The sequence below is a fragment of the Pelophylax lessonae genome (assembly GCF_965119305.1).
Source record: "Pelophylax lessonae genome assembly, chromosome: 9".
NCBI classification, from domain to species: domain Eukaryota; kingdom Metazoa; phylum Chordata; class Amphibia; order Anura; family Ranidae; genus Pelophylax; species Pelophylax lessonae.
In genome coordinates this window covers 30,230,040-30,251,451 of record NC_138776.1, presented here as the reverse complement: position 1 = coordinate 30,251,451, position 21,412 = coordinate 30,230,040, and the positions used below count along the sequence as shown (strand labels likewise).

General features: G+C 42.3%; 1 long non-coding RNA gene across 1 annotated transcript; it reads left to right on the top strand.

Moving 5' to 3' along the window:
- The first annotated feature begins 3,604 nt into the window (after positions 1-3,604).
- On the top strand, positions 3,605-21,180 carry LOC309563048. The gene is made up of 3 exons (XR_014225708.1): positions 3,605-3,634; positions 13,437-13,536; positions 21,133-21,180. It is a non-coding gene; the product is annotated as an uncharacterized lncRNA (long non-coding RNA).
- The last annotated feature ends 232 nt before the right edge of the window (positions 21,181-21,412 follow it).

Below are 21,412 nucleotides of genomic sequence, written 5' to 3'. Positions count from 1 at the left end.
TATGTAGCAGAAAACAAATTAGCCTAAAATGTTAATAAAATTATGATTTTTATTTATTTTATTTTTTTTGGGAATGTTATATAGCAGAATGTGAAAAATATTGTTTTTTTTTTCAAAATTGTTGCTTTTTTTTTATAGTGCAAAAAATAAAACAAAATCGCACAGGTGATCAAATACCACCAAAAGAAAGCTCTATTTGTGGGGAAAAAAAAGACATCAATTTTAATTAGGCACAGCGTCGCACGACCGCGCAATTGTCTGTTAAAGTCAAGCAGTGCCAAATCGCAAAATAGGGCCTGGTCATTAAGCGGGAAAATCTTCTGGTCCAGAAGTGGTTAAATACATCAAGGGGGCAAATATGGCTCAGGAGGGCAGTTTTTTTCAATATGGATAAAATCAAGAACACGGGCACATGACCTCAAACTAACTAGAGAAAAGTTCAAAAGTAAATAATAATTTACTGAATGGGTAATTTATGCTCGGAATTAAAAAAAGCAAAGGCAGTGAGCCAGTCAACAGTAAATAGCTTCAAACATGCTAGAGACAAAACCTAAAAAAAAAAAAAATACAAAACATGGTAAAAAAAAAGGCAGACTCGATGGACTTTTTTCCTATCACTTTTCTATGTAAGTTAATAAAAAAGTTATGCCCACTTTTGCATTACTTTTGGTAAAGCTCTCATATATTTAATTTTCCAGACTTACAAAATCAAATTTGCCTTTTTCAGTTACAAAAGCAATAGAGCTTGGAGTGGTGATACTATTGTGTCTGTTGATATACTGACTGGATACCGGGCTGACTTAAGTTCAGTAAGACAGGTAAGTCTCACAATTGTTTGATTGAAAAGCATTGACTGAAACAAGCACATTGGATATACACTGATTAGGTGAAATATTTGTTGGCAAGATTAGATAGTAGTTTAAATGGGTTGCAGTGGGTTTTTGTGGAAAGTAACTGGCCTGTTTGATGATCAAAGTGTAATTTCATGGTGTATCACAAAATAAAATGTTAATGAATTTGCCTGATGATTAGGAAGACCAAATGTAAGACCTGCCATTCGGTAGGAGGGGATTCTCAACTCTACCCGTCAAAATCTGATTTGGATACATCCATAGTCTAAATATGCTCACTACTGATCATTCACAAAGAAATGGATTCATAATCCTGATGCCCAACAATTTCTTTCAATAATTTTTAATGAGAAAACAAGATTACAAAATAGAGTAATTCATTTGCAGAACAACATTTGTAGTAACAAGTAGTGAATATTAACAAGCGGTAACAGTTACAATACATTTGTCCCCTAGTGCAATAGCTGAATGGGACACAGTGGTAGTAGATGGCTAAGTATACCCAACCTTAATCAATGCAGAAGATAACATTCAGCCCCCACCAAGATGAGGCCCACCCGCGCACCCCTATTGGGATCCAGTTGTGCGCAGGGAGGGGAACCCCCAGGCTGGAGGCCTAAATAAGGATAAGGTTATGTAGAGCCCATATTGCGTCCCACTACCCTATGGGGGTGACAATCATATCTAGACCAACCCCATGGTTAAGAAATTCCAACTAGTGTATGGCAACTAGAAGATGGGGCAGTAGTTGAGGATACATACATCAACCTTTAACCTCCGTTCACACTACATCGCTCCGACTTAGGGGGCGACCTGTGAAGTCGCGTGCAGCGCAACTTCGGCACGACTTGCACGGACTTCATAAAATTAATGTCTATGCAAGTTGCCACCAGGTCGCCCTGAAGTAGTACAGGACCCTTTTTCTAAGTTGTGTCGCTCCTATTAGAACGGCTCCTGTACTACACAGTGGGAACGTGACGGACCGCGACTTGTCAGAGTCAGATCAATCTGAATGCGGTGTTAAGGTCCAACCATTAAGTTACCGAGAGAAGGAGGGGAGAGAAGCTGATGCCCAACAATTTAACGGACTTCCTGTCAAAGTGCTCCACTATGGAGTAGAGAGTAGAATGGCTCTGGTTGGTCATAAAGATACGGTAGCACAGAGAAACCAGCATGCTATGACGTAATAGTTTTAGTTTTTGCATGTTGGAGCCATATTATGTGTGAATTGTCACCCTCTCATGGCCGGAGTCCAACCGGTTACTTTGGGTCCCACACCAGAAGGATAATGTCTTTTCTCCTACCAGTGACACCTGTCCCAGCATTTACTACCAAACTATTTTGAGGGAGATAGCATAGAACACCGATCTGCCTCCACCAGTTCTGTAACACGCTACATTTTACTCTTCAACCCAAAGGCATGGAGGTAAACGGTTGTACATTTTGTGAGGTCTCTCACACTTCTGGTCCAGGCCCAGTCCATAGGAGGGTTTTGTAGCGCAGCAGGCCCTAGATTCGGGTCCCTGCCACTAAAAAGGTAGACCATACAGCCACCAATCCACCCCTCCATCAGAACCTCTGTCACCGGTCATCACTGTCTCCACTCCTAAACTGGCTACTTCTTTTTTCCTTTCTCTCTCCATTACTCAGAAAGTTAAACATTTAGGTATACACTTCATTCCCCATTCCCATACACTTTAGGGTTCTTCGGAAAGTTTAGATTCAGCAATCACAAAGCACCCTAAATTGATACTAAAGGAAAAAAACAAACATGTTATACTTACCTGCTCTGTATAATGGTTTTGCTCAGAGCAGCCCTGATCCTCCTCCTCTCAAGTCCCCTACCAGCGCTCCTGGCTCCTCCCCCCTGCTGAGTGTCCCTATAAAATGCTGCTTGTTATGGGGGCACTCATGTATGCTTTCTTCCAAGCAATGACACACAGAATGGGTCTAAGCCCTGCCCCCTTTTCCCTCCGCAATGGCTGTGATTGACAGCAGCTGGAGCCACTGGCTTCTATTGCTGTTTCTGAGCCAATGAGGAGTGAGAACCAGTAATGCAGCTGCTTTTGTGCACATAGCTGAATCAAGATTGGGCTCAGGAAAGTATTTAGAGAGGGCTGGGGAGGGGGGGTGGGGAAGCTGCTTATAAAAGGCTTTTATCTTCATGCATAAAAAAACCTTCAGACTTTAGAACCACTGTTACAGGTCCCACACAATCAGCATTCTTTCAGTTTAGGTAGTATTTGGGTTACGCTGTCGTGTCTTACACCTTTATCTTGTAGTAGTTCTCATCTTTCAGTCATGCACTGACTAATAGTCCTGCTCAGGGTCCCACCAAGAGGTGACCTGCTTCAGTGCCACACTACATGTCTCAATGTATGGTCCCTCTCCTTCCCTTGACCAATCTTTCAAGCAAGAGATCTAGAGACCCACACCCTTATGCTTAAATACCCCCCCCCCCCACCCGCTATGGGAACCTTAACAGGCCAAATAGCAGACACACCACATCAAGTTAACCCCAATGATATCAGCAACACAAAAGAGGATCTGTGACATCATCAAACCTGGCTGAAGAAACCTGGAAACAGGGTAAGTATATATTTCTTTTAATGATATATTGGGGTAGGGGTAGAGGGAAATTGTTAAATAATAGTTTTTAAACTATGTCAATACAAAGCCATGGTGGGTTACCATTACATCTTCTCCATTATATTTTAATATAGGTACAAAGTATTAAGAATTATAGAATGGATGGCAACAAGGCACTCTTCTATTTAGAGTCAGTAAGTAAAATAACTCTCCTCTCTATCAGTTTTTTAATATTATACAACATTTTTCTTGTAGACTTTCTCCAACTTTGTCCTATATTAGAACTACAGTACACCCATCCTCCCTGCTGTTTGACATTTGGTAAAAGCCAGCGATGACTGTAGATATGTTTGGCTGGGCCAGGAGGTGGTTTGGGCTGAAGGTTGAATACCTAAAGGGACGAAGATTGAGCTGTTCTTTGTATGTCTGAAGTGCACATATTTAAAGTGAACCTGTACTTTACCCATGTAACTAAACACATGAGGGCCACTTTAAGAAGTGTGACAGGAAGTCAGGCAAATCTGTGGATGTAGTCACAGACAGGAGATACATTTCCACCTGGTTTAGAAAGTTCACCAATTACTATAGGGTGTCGGCTGAAAAGGTAGCCAGGACGGCTTAAGGAAGTTGAAAGGCCTTCAGCTGTTCGGAATGAGGAAGTTAAGGCCTCTATAATTTGTCCAAAGGAAGTCTATTAATTGCTGCCTCCTGACGCTGTGTGAAGCTGGGGAGAGGAGGACAGTCAGATGTGTGCCTCCCGACGCTGTGTGAAGCCTGGGAGAAGGATTGCTGCCTCCTGACGCTGTGTGAAGCTGGGGAGAGGAGGACAGTCAGATGTGTGCCTCCCGACGCTGTGTGAGCATGGGAGAAGACCTCCTGGAGCGATGTGCGCTAAGGAGGGTAAAAAGTGTGAAGACTTCTCAAGGTGAGAAAATGAACTATTTCTATGTGGAAGAAATAAATGAACTGTTTTCTATGTGAAGAGACAAGCAAAGGGACATGTTCAATGTGAAGAGGAAAAGGGACATGATCAATGGACATTTGTTGTGTGAAGAAAAAAAATGGACTATTGAGTGTCTGCTGTAGGATCAGCAAAGTTTGCCCAACAGTAGGTTGGAGACAGACTCCATAGGTAGGTTCCTGTATGTGAGAAGGTAGCCGCCCACAGTGGCAAGGATTTATTTATTTATTTTTTTATTTTGCTGTTTTTGAGGCTTGCACTTGTGTGAAGTAAATTGCAAGAATAAACCAAACTGTTGTTTGCAACCACTTCTCGGCCATCTCCCTGTGTAACGAACCCCCCCAAAGGGGTCATCCACGCCTGCCACCGAGCTAATCTCCCACATATGGTGGAGGTATGCATTGGGCAGAAGCAGAGATCCCTGCAAAGAAGTGCATATGTTCTATGAACTTTGTCTGGTGCATGAGATTGCACAATCTGTGTGTGCAGGAGAGAAGATCCTGAAAGAGAGGAAAAACTACTTGTTTTAAAGAGACAGTGATCTCAAAATTTTTGATGGACTTTGTTGTGTCTGGTGCATGAGACTGCACAAACTGTGTCTGCAGGAAAGGAGATCCTGCAAGAGAGAGAAAAGCTACTGGCTTTAAAGTGACAGTGGTCTCAAAATTTTTGCTGGACTGTGAAAAATTTATTGTGGAGTTATTGAAGATGGGGCGATCAAAACGCCTAAAAGATGCAAAGATATTTGAAATGAGAGACCGGATTCTATGGATGGAGGGGATGTTACCGCCTGAACGAGCCCCATCCATGCCTGAACAGAATCTGCTAAAGAGAAAGGTTGTTGTCCCTAGCAACACTGAGGCAAATGCGGATTTTCAGCGGAGCTTTGCAGCTCAACAAAAGGCTCACCAAGAGAGCATGGCAGGCTGGAAACAGAGACGCAAGCACCCAATGGAGGCCATCGGTTTGGAGGAAACCGAGTATGTGTGCAGGGCTGAGCTGGATGCCTTGCAACGGAAAATAGAAGAAAAGGAACAAGCCCTGGAGTTGCTTAGAATGGAGCATAGAAACTTGCAGGCTCAGATGTTACAGTGGGAAGAATCCACTGCTCTTCTTTTTTTCCGAGTTGCACAAACGTAGAGAGACTATAATGGAGAAGTTGGATCAGATGCTTGGTGAGGAGAAGACTGTGTCTGCAAAATATGCAGAAGAACGCGACTGTGCAGAAGCGGAGGCGCGTGATAAAGAGAGCAAAGCCCTGTTCTTGGCTCGCTCCTTGGAGGAAGCTCTAGAGTGTAAGGTTGAACTAGAAAGAGTTAACACACAGCTGTGTACAGAAATGGAAGATTTGGTCAGCTCCAAGGATGATGTTGGGAAAAGCGTTCAGGAGCTAGAAAAGTCTAAGCGAGCCTTAGAACAGCAAGTAGAAGAGATGAAGATTCAGTTGGAAGAACTTGAAGAGGAATTACTGGCAACAGAGGATCTGTCCCAAAGAGGGGATAATGTGCCTGATGCAGTTTATAAAAGGATCAGTGTTTTGGGGTCTGTCCTGAGTGAGCATCAGAAATTTGATGACATGTTGTTTGAATCACCCCTCTGGATTAAACACCACCTAGTGTAGAAAACGAAGGCAAGTGATATAAAACTTGGAGAAAAAAGCAAACACCACCTAGTGGAGAAAACTAAGGCTGTTGGTGAAAATGTGAAGCAAATGAATAAGTGCCTTTCAGGGAATATTTCCAAAATGGAACTGGTGAAAGACAGGTGGCAGAAGTTTGAGCGCGATTTTGAGATACATTCCATGTGGAGTTCAGATAAAGAAAAGGAGCTACAAGGGAAAATAGCAGAAAGTGCATTGAAGAAACCTGTAATAGACTGCACAAACGTAGAGAGACTATAATGGAGAAAGATACCATCCTCATGGAAAAGGAAATTGAAATTCAGACTTTGCAGAAGCAAAGTATGTGTGATATGTTGGAGTTGCGTAATCAGATGGAAAAAAGTCTTCAGTCTTTGGAAGCTACAAAAATAGACCTGCAAGAGGCGCAGGAACAGAATGTCGCTCTGAAAACGACATTGTCTCTCAGCTACAAGGAGAAAAGTGAGAGAGAGGCTAAATTACTGAGTACTGTGTATGAGCTCACCACTTTGAGCAATGTGGTAGATGAATTACGTACAGACTGTGAAAGTTGGAAAGATGAAACCCAACGTGTCCAGCAGCAGTTAAAGGAGAAAGAAGCCTGTGTGGCAGAATTACAGTCTCATTCCCAGAAACTAGCCAATGAGGTGAAGGCTCTTATGCAGGGAAAAGGAGATTCTGAACACAAGAGCAAAAAAGTAGAGGCACAGCTGCAGGAATCGCAAGTCAAGGTGTCAGAAGGTGAACGATTGTGTGCTAAGCTGTCAGAGAAGACAAACCGACTGCAGGTGGAGTTGGACAATGTCACAAATCAGCTTTCTCAAGCAGACAAAAAATCTAGAGAAATTGCCAAAGATTTCTCTATCTTGGAATCGCAGCTGCAAGACACGCAGGAACTCTTACAGGAAGAGAGGTGTCAAAGGCTGAGTTTTAGCACAAAACTCAAACAAATGGAAGATGAGAAAATGGCTTCCTGGAACAATTAAAAGAGGAGGAGGAAGCCAAGAAAAACCTATCAGAGCAAGTCGCAACATTGCAAGCTCAGATAGCGGATATGAAAAAAACGCATGGAAGAAAGCGTTGGTTCATTAGAAAATGTTGAAAATGTGAAAAAGAAGTTGGATCAGATGCTTGGTGAGGAGAAGACTGTGTCTGCAAAATATGCAGAAGAACGCGACCGTGCAGAAGCAGAGGCGCGTGATAAAGAGAGCAAAGCCCTGTTCTTGGCTCGCTCCTTGGAGGAAGCTCTAGAGTGTAAGGCTGAACTAGAAAGAGTTAACACACAGCTGTGTACAGAAATGGAAGATTTGGTCAGCTCCAAGGATGATGTTGGGAAAAGCGTTCAGGAGCTAGAAAAGTCTAAGCGAGCCTTAGAACAGCAAGTAGAAGAGATGAAGATTCAGTTGGAAGAACTTGAAGAGGAATTACTGGCAACAGAGGATCTGTCCCAAAGAGGGGATAATGTGCCTGATGCAGTTTATAAAAGGATCAGTGTTTTGGGGTCTGTCCTGAGTGAGCATCAGAAATTTGATGACATGTTGTTTGAATCACCCCTCTGGATTAAACACCACCTAGTGTAGAAAACGAAGGCAAGTGATATAAAACTTGGAGAAAAAAGCAAACACCACCTAGTGGAGAAAACTAAGGCTGTTGGTGAAAATGTGAAGCAAATGAATAAGTGCCTTTCAGGGAATATTTCCAAAATGGAACTGGTGAAAGACAGGTGGCAGAAGTTTGAGCGCGATTTTGAGATACATTCCATGTGGAGTTCAGATAAAGAAAAGGAGCTACAAGGGAAAATAGCAGAAAGTGCATTGAAGAAACCTGTAATAGACTGTGTTGCAGTTCCATGCTTCTTCACTGATGCAGAGAGGAGGTCTGTAATGGATACCACCCAGATCGCTGGGTTCAGCTGTCTACGGCTAATTAATGAAGCTACTGCCTTTGACCCATATGATGGTGGAAGGAAAGTTGATAAAGTACAGACATTTCTTGGAACAAAGCCAAGTGAAGCAGAGGTTCTCAAAGTGTTGTGGAAATCATTTGTTGATTGCAGAGAGAGGCGTCTTAACCTCCCTGGCGGTATGATTATGTCAGGAATTACATACCAAAAGCGGTACAATTGTTTTCATGGAAATTTGGCGTTATGTATTATAGGCCTACAATTCTTAGTAATTACTGACTTAAACCTGACCAAAACAAGAGTCTAGTAGACAACCCAGATGCGATAAATTTGAAACACAAACACGTGAATTATAATCGAATCAATAATATTATTTTATTATTTAATATATAATATATATAATAAAATTATATTATTGATTAGATTATAATTCATGCATTATATATTATATATAGATATATGTGTGTGTGCATATATATATATATATATATATATATATATATATATATATATATATATATATATATATATATATATATATACACATACATATATATATATATATATATATATATATATATATATATATATATATATATATATGCATATATATATATACCGGTGTATGTATGTGTATATATATATATATATATATATATATATATATATATATATGCATATATATATATATATATATATATATATATATATATATATATATATATATATATATATATATGCATATATATATATATATATATATATATATATATATATATATATATATATATATATATATATATATATATATATGCATATATATATATATATATATATATATATATATATATATATATATATATATATAAATAATATAAAATGTGTTTTGTGTTTTGTGCAATGTTTTTTTTTTTTTTTTTGAATTTCCCTCCCTAGTTCCGCTCCCATGCAGCATTGCTGCTGCAGGGAACGGAACTAGGAAGTCATCACACCGACGGAGGGACGGAGGAGCGGCGGGACTCTCGGCTGGCGGTCACAGCAATGAGAGATCATCGCTGGATCGCCAGGAGAAGGTAAGAGAACACCGCTGCGCTCTCTGCAATCCACCCCGAGCGTGACTCGGGGTTACCGCTCCTGATATGAAAAATCAACCCCGAGTCACGCTTGGGATTACCGCTAAGGGGGTTAAGAATGTTGAAGACTTTAAGACTAGCACAATTGAGTTGCCTATGGATCACGGCCCTCCATGGCGGATAGGACAGACGGTTATGCAGGACAAAATTGAGAAGGAGCGAAATGATGCCAAAAATGCAGTTGAGAAATGTGTATAGGAGATGAGGGAAAAGTTGTCTGACATTTATGAGAAATCTGTCAATGAAGATGACAGAAACAGTTTCATCCTGAAGCTTGAAGATACTAGGAGGCTTATCAGTGAGAGTCAAGAGAAGTGCCTGACACATGCGTGCCTAGAAAACTGTGTCCCAACCCTAGGGTTGAAACAAGAGGGGGGGGGGGTATGTGACAGGAAGTCAGGTAAATCTGTGGATGTAGTCACAGACAGGAGATACATTTCCACCTGGTTTAGAAAGTTCACCAATTACTATAGGGTGTCGGCTGAAAAGGTAGCCAGGACGGCTTAAGGAAGTTGAAAGGCCTTCAGCTGTTCGGAATGAGGAAGTTAAGGCCCCTATAATTTGTCCAAAGGAAGTCTATTGATTGCTGCCTCCTGACGCTGTGTGAAGCCTGGGAGAAGGATTGCTGCCTCCTGACGCTGTGTGAAGCTGGGGAGAGGAGGACAGTCAGATGTGTGCCTCCCGACGCTGTGTGAGCATGGGAGAAGACCTCCTGGAGCAATGTGCGCTGAGGAGGGTAAAAAGTGTGAAGACTTCTCAAGGTGAGAAAATGAACTATTTCTATGTGGAAGAAATAAATGAACTGTTTGCTATGTGAAGAGACAAGCAAAGGGACATGTTCAATGTGAAGAGGAAAAGGGACATGATCAATGGACATGTTGTGTGAAGAAAAAACATGGACTATTGAGTGTCTGCTGTAGGATCAGCAAAGTTTGCCCAACAGTAGGTTGGAGACAGACTCCGTAGGTAGGTTCCTGTATGTGAGAAGGTAGCCGACCACAGTGGCAAGGATTTATTTTGTGTTTTATTTTTATTTTGCTGTTTTTGAGGCTTGCACTTGTGTGAAGTAAATTGCAAGAATAAACCAAACTGTTGTTTGCAACCACTTCTCGGCTATCTCCCTGTGTAACGAACCCCCCCAAAGGGGTCATCCACGCCTGCCACCGAGCTAATCTCCCACAGGAGATAATGTCCCTTTGCCCATACAAAGAAAAGTTAGTGTCTGCAAAGAGCATTCCCCGATCTGCACACTGTCCTTTAAGACACATGTGTCGAACGCAAGGCCCAGGGGCTGAATCTGGCCCTCCAGGCCATTTGATGTTTCCCTCACACCTCTGCTGCAGCTGTGGCCCCCCCTTATTCTTCACCCCCACCTTGTCTAAGCAGTTGGCAGCTGAGAGGAGAACAGAACTCTTCTACCAGATCCTGCACTTCTCATTTCTCCCAGCAGCCACAGAGAGGCTCATCTTGACCCCCCACCTTCTCAGCAGTAGGGATGATCGAACAGTTCGGGTCGACCATCGGTTCTACCCGAACATTGGCTGTTCGAAATTCGACCGAATTCCGAACTGTTTGCGGTAAAAGTTTGGAATTCGGCACCAGAACCGCCCAAAATGCAATGGGACAGGAACTGGGCTTTAAAAGCCCATGATTGGACCAGAAACGTGAGTAAAAGTCACTTGAGGGGGCATGAGTCTGCTAGAAATGTGATTGGAGTGACTAGGGGGTCCAGAGGCCAATCAGTAGTGAATACGCCCTCCCAGTATATAACATAGCCCCGCCAAATCTCTAGCACTGTAATAGAGAGGCTGTGGAAGAGAGTGGAAGCACTTCTGTTACTCCTGCTGCAAAAGTGTCATTTAGCAATTATTAGTGTGAGGAAAGGGATATGCAGTGTAGTTAGGGTACTATATACCACTATAGTTAGATTCAATAATCTAGTTTCTGTAGGGAAAGTGTTAAGTGTCAGGGTGACCGTAATGTAGTTTAGGGTGAACTTGACTCTGACTGCTATGCCAGGGTGACCGAACTCATCCATGTCAGGGTGACCGCCAGAGAAAAAAGATAATTTTTCTTAGAATTTTTAGTAGAGCAGGGATGGGGTTTCGCTCCTTTCACATCTGGGCGTTTTTGTTTCAGGCGTTTATTGGGCTTTTTTGTGGACGTCTTTGGAGGCAGGCATGACATCTAAACTTCTGTATAGGGGTATATATACACACACACATATATATATATAATTTCAGTAGCGCAGGGATGGGGTTCCGCTCCTTTCACACCTATATGTGTGTATGTGTATATATATATATATATATATATATATATATACACATGTGTGTGTGTGTGTGTGTGTATATATACCCCTATACAGAAGTTCAGATGTTATGCCTGCCTCCAAAGACGCCCAAAAAAATGCCCAATAAACGCCTGCAACAAAAACGCCCAGGTGTGAAAGGAGCGGAACCCCATCCCTGCTCTACTAAAAATTCTAAGAAAAATTATCTTTTTTTTCTGGTTCTGGACATGCTACAGAGCTGAAACTTCACTTCTCATTTTTTTTTTTCAATAATTTTTTCAATATTTGGCTCTCTATCAAAAAAGATTATTTTTAAGAACTTTTTTTTGTGTGATTAATAGTCCCTGGGGCATGACCCAGAACCCTAGGCACTTTTTAGGGGCATTTATTGGGTTTTAGGGATTCAAAATGGTGTTTTTTGATTACCGAAGTTCGGGTCCCATTGATTTCAATGGGGTTCTGGAATCCGGACCCAAACCTTTGGGAAGTTCGGGTGTTCTGGCCGAACCAAGCTTTTCAAAAGTTCGATCATCCCTACTCAGCAGTAGAGAGGAAGGCAAAACTCCTCCCACAGATTCGGCACCTCTCTGTACAGAACCCTCTCATCTCTACCTCCCCCTAATCTCAGCATTCAGAAGATGGAGCAGCTGACTCCAGCCCTCCTCTGGTCCTCCTCCAGACCTTGCACTTTCTACTTCCCAGGTTTGCAGTAGCACAAGGTAAGTGGGGTGCACTGTGGTGTTATGGAGGGTGGGGGACTCTTGACTTCTGATGGTGGGGGGGTTCTTGACACCTGATGTAGGAAGGGTGGGATGCTCTGGAAATCTAGTCCTACAGATACAACCAGCCCTTTGAGGGCAACCATAATTCTGATACGGCCCGTGATGAAATGGAGTTTAACAACCCCCACTTTAAGACAATTAATTTAATACTGTATTAGGCATATTCCGTTTTTTTTTTTTTTTTTCAGATTAGCCAAGTTAACCACTTGCCGACTGCCTAACGCCGATCTACGTCGGCAGTCAGCCCCTCACAGGCAAAGTGACGTAGGGCTACGTCACTAGCTTGTGAGGGTCTAGGGAGCGAGCGCGTGCCCCCGGAGGCGTGCTCCCGCTCCCGCGTGGTCACGGACCCCCCCGCGCGTGTGACCAGCGGACCCGATGTCCGCCGGTCACTCGGCGATCGGCGGGGGAGAGGGAGAATTTCAGGAAGCTTGTGTAAACAAGCTGCCTGTCATTCTCCTCGCTGTAAAGACACTGATAAAACGGATCTAGTATGTAGATCCGTTGATCAGTGTCCTTACAGCTCAACCCACAGCCAATCACAGTAGAAAGCACGCCCCTAGGGACACACACAGCCCCTCCCTTCCAAATAAAGTTAACCCCTTCACAACCAGTGTATTTTTACAGTAACAGTGCATATGTATAGCACTGATTACTGTAGAAATGTCACTGGTAACCCCAAAAGTGTCACAAATGTCAGTCAAGGGTCCGATCTGTCCGCCCCAATGTCGCAGTACCGCAAAAAAAATCGCAGATCGCCGCCATTACGCGTTAAAAAAAAAAACAACAAAAATGACAAAAATCTTTCCCTTTGTTAGTAAACGCGATAACTTTTGCGCAAACCAATCAAAATACGCTTTTTGCGATTTTTTTTACCAAACATATGTAGCATAAAACAAATTGGCTGAAAATTTTAAAAAATTTTGATTTTTACTTTTTTTTTTGGGGGAATTTAATATAAAAAAATGTGAAAAATATTGTTATTTTTGCAAAATTGACGCTCTTTTTTTGTTTATAGCGCGTGATCAAAAAATCGCACAGGTGATCAAATACCACCAAAAGAAAGCTCTGTTTGTGGGAAAAAAAGGACGTCAAATTAGTTTAGGTACAGCGTCGCATGACCGCGCAATTGTCCGTTAAAGTCACGCAGTGCCGAATCGCAAAATACCCCCTGGTCAGGAAGGGGGTAAAATCTTCCGGGGCTTAAGTGGTTAAGGTATCATACCTGGTTGATGTATCATTTTTTTTTTTCAAGCTATATAATAAATTCTTTCAAATCTTTTAGGTCAGCAACACAGCAACGGAGTTCACTTTGGCAACATATTTGCAGAACAGGGTCTCGACCTTCCAGACAGCCTCTGTTGTAGCAGAAGAAATAGTAACAGGTAATGTCAGAGAATCCTAACTAATATACAGGTATCAAAACTGCATGGAGCAATATATGCGTATACGTACAAGCAGACTCAGTAAACCCATATAGGTAATACAAACCCATGTCATGGCCTCTCTGAACTGACCAATAAAAACCAGGACAAAGAAAATCGGTGAATAATAAGACTTACTGTTAATTATCAGCTTTCATCTTTCAAGGTAAGATAAGGACTAATGTGGAGAAAGCTGTAAGCATCTGTTGTGGTTGAAACTGGGTTCCTTCACCTTGGTTGGAGTTGGGCATACAATTCTACCAAGACTCCTCCAAATGTCCAAAAGTCTAAATGATGTCTAATGGCATAGAGGGGACCCACCAATTAAGACAGAGTGATATAAAAAATATTATGGGTTAGGTGATGAGGAGGGGTTATAGAGAAAAGGCAGTTATAGTGGTTTAGGACACCCAACTCTTGAAAAACAAAACATTAAAAACGAAACCTAAAGATAACATTGTTAAATTAAGTTATGTATGTAGCACTGCCCCCCATAGGAGCTGCTGAAACAGTTCCCCCTGGGTTACTTTTAGCAACTGGTGGTGATTACTTAGTTCTTTATGGATTTAAGTTCAGACAAGAATCAGTCCTTGAATATTAATTTTTGGTGTTTTATTTTGGAACTGGGATAGGAGAAGGGATACTCCAACTATAAACTATGCACAAAGCTTGAGGACAACTAGCTGTAGTGTGGATGCGGCAAGGCCGCTGCTTCACCTTGCCACAGAAGTGAAGATAGATAATGTGATCCTGTTAGAGCTATTCTTCAGGGTTCTAACTTGGCACCCCCTTTCTTACTTGCATGTGTGCACTGACACCCGTCCACTGACTCTCCACTGGAGTGGTCCCCTTTCCTGGACAGACCCCTGTCAAGCCTTCTGGTACTCACGGACACTGTTTTTCCCAAGGTTGCTTTGCCTCCACCTCTACTTATCAGCTTCCTGGACCTCCTGGCTCAGCACCACACTCCTGTGTCCCTAGGCCGACCACCTGTGACCACCTTCCACAACTGACAGGAGGAGACTCAGGAGAGATAGCCGTCACCCTCCTCCTGGGACCTGGCTTACCACCCAAAGACCTCCTGTCACATGCGTCCTTGGCTCTTATACCCCCTCCCATGATGCACCACAACTGTGCCAAACCCATGGGGCAGTACAAGAGCCGATGTATGATGGGCTGGGTTTTTATTACTGTCCAACAGGCCTCCCCATTGGATACAGTAGGGACACTCCCTCAGCCCAAAAGCATCACACATGACAGGAGGGACTAATTGATCCAGCTCTCTGATAAGCAGAGAGCTGAAATATGCTTTTACCTGCCACTTCTCTGTTAAGCAGAAAAGCCAAAAAACGAAATTACAATCTAGCATCTGACTAGAAGGGTGCTACATGTATATGTTATTAAAAATAAAATGTCATTTTATTAATCACTGTTGTAAGTACCTAAATGTGACCTGTATTACTCTCCTCTAATCCACTGTAAAGGCTCAGACTGGAAGAGGGAGGGTCAGCTAAGAGTCAATCAGGCTTGCTACAGTGCACATGTGCTGACACAAGGAAAAATAATTGGAATAACTTCTGTCTAGTATCATGTAAGCTTAGCACAGTGCCGGAGCAAGTGAATCAGGCTTCCCTGCGATTGACTACATTCGTTAAAGCAATAATCTTGCCGTAGACCTATGCTACAAAGAACATGCGGAGTCTGATATACTCGATGGATAATAAACAGTTGCGTTAGCTGATACATGGGGAAAGGGGAAAGAAGAGGGATCCTTTGCAGAACCTGGTCCCAGACATCAGGAATATGACCTCTTGTTTCCATTGCTTTTTACATGGAGCTGGATGTCTCAACAAAAATTAAAAATGAAAGTTATCTGCAATTATGAAGCTGAGGGAGCCAATTTGGACCTGAAAGGCACGTCTGATTCGAAGATACTGATAGAAAGACCTTTTGTCTAAAGAAAATTCTAATTGCAATTGCTGAAATGATTTGAAAAATTGATTTTTCACATAAGTGGGAAATTGTCAGAATACCACTTCTGGCCCAGGCCTGAAGTCCTCGCAGCTTCCCAAATTCAGGAAGTGAATTATTGGACCATACAAGGGTAAACCTGGCATAGCCAATAATACCAAGTAACTCCTTAACCGCTTGCCGACCGCCGCAAGTACATATACTGCGGCGGTCAGCCCCGTGCAGGCAACGTGACGTATGGGTACGTCACTCGCCTGTGAGCCAATAGGGGGGCGAGTGCGCGCCGCCGGAGGCGCGCTCCCGCCCCCGCTCGTTCACAGACACCTCCGCGCGAGTGACATGCGGACCCGATGTCCGCCGGTCACTCGCGATCGTCAGTTAAGGAGGGAGAAAGGCAGGCGGCTAATGTAAACAAAGCCGCCTGTCATTCTCCCCTGTGTAACAGCAGAGATCATACGGTCCTGCTATGTAGGATCGTAGATCTCTGCTGTTACATGAAAAGCCACATCCCTGCACAGTTAGAAACACGCCCCTAGGGACACACTTAACCCCTCCTTCTCCAATAAAGTTAACCCCTTCCCTGCCAGTGTCCTTTTTACAGTAACAATGCACATGTATAGCACTGATTACTGTAGTGATGTCACTGGTACCCCCAAAAGTGTCAAAAATGTCAGTCAAGGGTCCGATCTGTCAGCCGCAATGTCGCAGTCCCGCAAAAAAAATCGCAGATCGCCGCCATTACTCGTTAAAAAAAAACAACAAAAATGACAAAAATCTTTCCCTCAGTTAGTAAACGCAATAACGTGTGCAAACCAATCAAAATACGCTTATTGCGATTTTTTTTTACCAAACATATGTAGCAGAAAACAAATTGGCCAAAAATGTTAAAAAATTTAGATTTTTACATTTTTTGGGGGGGAATTTCATATAAAAAATTTGAAAAATATTATTTTTGCAAAATTGTCGCTCTTTTTTTGTTTATAGCAAATGATCAAAAAATCGCACAGGTGATCAAATACCACCAAAAGAAAGTTCTGTTTGTGGGAAAAAAAGGACTTCAAATTTGTTTAGGTACAGCGTCGCACAACAACGCAATTGTCCGTTAAAGTCACGCAGTGCCGAATCGCAAAATAGGGCCTGGTCAGGAAGGGGGTAAAATCTTCCGGGGCTTAAGTGGTTAACAGATGCCCAGACATGTCAGACAAGCAGTAGGAAGCTGTGATGGAGATCTGAGATGTGCTGAAGACGTATAGTGGACATACCCCTTTAAAAAGACCCTTAATCAATTTGTAAGTGATTAAAAGAGAATTGGGATGAGCTAATCTGTCTGCTGCTTCTTTACGGAATCTTTACAGATTGGGGGTGGGGAGTAGGGCAGGGCCGTCTTAATAAAATCATGGGCCCCTGGGCAAAGTAATACACTGGGCCCCTACCCTCCCCCAATTTACGCACCTACTCTGAAGAATTCATGTAAAGTTGATAGAATTGAAAATATATTGATTAGTACTTTCAGTAAAATCAATTTTAAACAATGAGAAAATATGCCATAAATCAAAGACTAATCAACACAAATGGTGCAATACAGGGAGGAGACAGAAAGGCGCAGTACAGGGGAGGTCAGGAGGGCACAGCACTGGTTTAGGGACACTGCCATCCTGGGACAGCTTAGTAAAAAGCATGACTGTCCCAGCAAATCCAAGACAGTTGGCAAGTATGATGTAATGCAAAAATATCATGGGGCCCCCATGCATTAGGACAGCCTAGAGTAGGGTTCAGCCAAACATGCTAAGGTTCTGAACATTAATCTGAATGCCACTAAAGACAATAGGGACTAAATTAGTTCTGGCCATTTTAAAGACTAATAGCAAGGGATTGTACTGCACTAATAGCTAGGTATTGCTCTGAGGGACATGTATTAACGCAAAGATATTTAACCGCTTGCTGACCGCCGCACGACTATTTACTGCGGCGGTCAGCCCCTCACAGGCAAAGCGATGTAGGACTACGTCGCTAGCCTGTGATGGTCTAGGGAGCGAGCGCGCGCCCCCGAAGGCGCGCTCCCGCTCGGTCACGGACCTCCCCGCGCGTGTGCCCGGAGGACCCGATGTCCGCCGGGCACTCGCGATTGTCCGATACACCAGGAGAAAGGCAGGCGGCTAATGTAAACAAAGCCGCCTGCCATTCTCCCCTGTGTAAGTGCAAAGATCATACGGTCCTGCTATGCAGCATCGTATATCTCTGTTGTTACACAACCAACCACATCCCTTCACAGTTAGAAGCACGCCCCTAGGGACACACTTAACCTCTCCTTCTCCAATAAAGTTAACCCCTTCCCTGCCAGTGTCATTTTTACAGTAACAGTGCATATGTATAGCACTGATTACTGTAGTAATGTCACTGGTAACCCCAAAAGTGTCACAAATGTCCGTCAAAGGTCCGATCTGTCCGCCGCAATGTTGCAGTCCCGCAAAAAAAATCCCAGCTCGCCGCCATTACTCGTAAAAAAACAACAAAAATTACAAATATCTTTCCCTTAGTTAGTAAACGCAATAACTTTTGCGCAAACCAATCAAAATACGCTTTTTGCGTTTTTTTTTTTTTTTTACCAAACATATGAAGCAGAAAATAAATTGGCCTAAACTGTTAAAAAATTTTGATTTTTACATTTTTTTGGGGGGGAATCTCATATATAAAAAAATGTGAAAAATATTTTATTTTTGCAAAATTGTCGCTCTTTTTTTGTTTATAGCGCATGATCAAAAAATCGCACAGGTGATCAAATACCACCAAAAGAAAGCTCTGTTTGTGGTAAAAAAAGGACGTCAAATTTGTATAGGTACAGCGTTGCACGACCGTGCAATTGTCTGTTAAAATCACGCAGTGCCGAATCGCAAAATGGGCCCTGGTCAGGAAGGGGGTAAAATCTTCCGGGGCTTAAGTGGTTAAAGATTAATAGCAAAAGGGATTGTACTGCCCTAATAGCTAGGTATTGCCCTGGGGGACATGTATTAACGCAAAGATATTAAAAAAAAAAATACTGTTTGACGGGGAGCCAAAATTCTAATAAAGCCTACTGTGAACATTAAAAATGCTAAATTCCTTTAAATAATAATCTTTAGAGATACTTTAAATCTGCTGTGAAGTGGTGCATATGCTGTATATGATGTATACAGTGTACAAGCTTTTTTTTTTCTAAAAAACAAAACATCATGTGGACCCCCCAAAATACAGCTCTGGTATTTACTGTATTTTGGGTGGCATTGGAAGGGTCCCAATACCATTTTTTTTTTTTTTTAATAAAGCTGCAAGGGAATTGTAATTTACTGACTTTCTGACTTTTTCTTTCCTTCTAAAATGTCACTTTTTGTTGTAGTACACCCTTAAACAATAGAAGTAAATGATGCCACCCCCTCCAATTCATTTCAGAACCTTTATCCTTGATGAAGGTCTGCTATGCAGAAAAAAAAAAAAAATAACACACCAAACCATCACCCGAACATGAAGCCTGGCTGGCCGGAAATGATAGTTTGACAAGCATGCACCTCCACACCCCAGACCATAACTGATCACATACTCAACAAGGGGAGGGTAGCCAGGGGAAACAAGAACCTCTTCCCTACAAGCCTAGCTCAGTGGTGGTAAGGTATGCAGGTGGAGGTTTATTAGAATATGGGAGTCCCCTTAAAAATAAAGAGGGGGCCCCCAGATATTGCCCCCCCCCTCTCCCTCCATGAAGGAGTACAGGTACAATGTAATTTGCTCATTTAAAAAAATGTAAACTGTATATACATTCATAAACATTGTGATAGGTTCTTTATTAAAAATAAAAATGTCCTACAAATCTATCATAAATCACACCATCTAGCAATGTAGATCGTTGTCAATCATGATGTTCACTAACCCACCAAAAGAAAAACACACCAATCCACCAACCCGTCACCACTCCTGGTCATCAGTTGGTTTGAAAACAAGGGGTCAGGGATGGTGACCATGGCTATATTTTGTCAGTGATGTCAGCCAACAACCAACCCCCCCCCACCCCACACCACACACCACGGATACCTTTTGTTCACCTTTACTTGTCAAACAGGAATTTTACAGCCCACACTTAAATGAGCCAGACATTGATGCACCACTGGTTAGTAAGAAGATGGCAGCCACTGGTTTCCTAATAACCAGCCTGAGCGGGAAGCTGTATTATTTAGCAGCAGTAGTAATATTGTGTCAAAATGTATCATTTCCCGATGCAACTCACAAGGTCGGTGAACACCCCATCAAGTTCGACTCTTCACTGAACAGGTAAAATTTGGACCAAAGTCTACTTTTGTCCAAATCTGAAGCTCACTCCTAGTGGGAGGGGGGTGACCAAATGTATGGATTAACATCAGTATAATAAACTAAGGTCACCAGCTTTTTGTCTGTGTAAATTCCAAAGCCAGATGGGAAGAAATACAAATTTAGGTAAAGCAAATCAGTCGAACAAACTGCTACATTGTTTTACATTAGGACTGGCCATAGGTTCCTCCATCCACACAATCAAGGTGGATAGAGGAATACTCCCCACTGAGCCATTGTATTCTGACATCAAGAGACTCAACGCCAGTCGATCAATAGGTTGACTACTTAAAATGAAGGGAGCACTGATAAATAAATAAATAAATAAAGCTGCAACTAAATCTGATTACCCTGTAGGATAAATATGTGTACAAATTGATAAAACTGGAGCTTGATCCAGTGGGCTGTGCTAGGGGGATGGAATTCTGTGTTATGGATGTTTGGTGACAAAGCCAATCACAAGATTTGGAAAGCCCAGTCAGCTGACCGTCCCCCCTTTTCATTTTGGGAATACCTGTGGATACCGGGGTGAAGGTTTACCTCCACGGGACAACAGGAAGCCAAAAATTGGGGGAACATCCTTTATACACACAGCTGATGGTTGAAAGGATATCCAGTGGTTATTTTATAACTATACCTCAATCTGATCTGGTAAGAGGATATATACTCTTGACTGTTCACGAGGTGGGCAGAGCTGGTCTATCTTTATCACTGCATTTATGTTTTTGTGGAGAGTTTATTGCACCTTATTTTCACCCGTCTGGTAAGGGGAACACCTGCACCTTTCCAAATCAAGCACCCTATGTTGTAGAGTTCACTCGTTGTGAAGTGGGATCCTTCATTTAAAGCACGGATGTGATTATTTGCACTTTAGGACTTTTATGAACCCTTTTTATGGACTTTATTGTTCAAGATCCCAATCTATTTCAGTCATTTGGTTTTTACACCTATTTATATGCACGGTTTTATAATTTAGCGCACATATATTTATGAATAGGTTGACTACTGTCGAGTGGGAACAGCCATCCATAAGTCCCTGCTGAACCACACACATTTTGATCCATCTGTGGCCTGCTTAGGACTGGGTAGGTTTAGTTTTAATGCATCAGACAACAAACAGATGTCTTATCTCCAATCTATCTGGGTAGTACACTTGTCTGTCAATGACAAGCCATCAATGTATTTCTCCTTTGTCTTAGGCCTTTCACCTGCCACCATTTCTTAAACTTTCTTTATTATCTCGGATTCTAGGGGAGACTGGAGCTGCAGCATATACATATCCATGTGACAGCCAACGTGATAGAGGTGGCAGCCAACGTAATAGAGGTGACAGCCAAGGTGAGATAGGTTTGTATTACAAAAATAGTTCAAATTGTTCTATTTTTTTTTTTTTTTTTGAAGGAAGTTGGAGAGTCACCACTGGGTTCTCATTTTTCTAGCTGAGTTCTTCATGAAAACAATCAGAGGCACCTGAAATTATAAGCCATTTTATACTGCTGTACAATTCTAGCTTGGCTCCACCTCTTCCTTC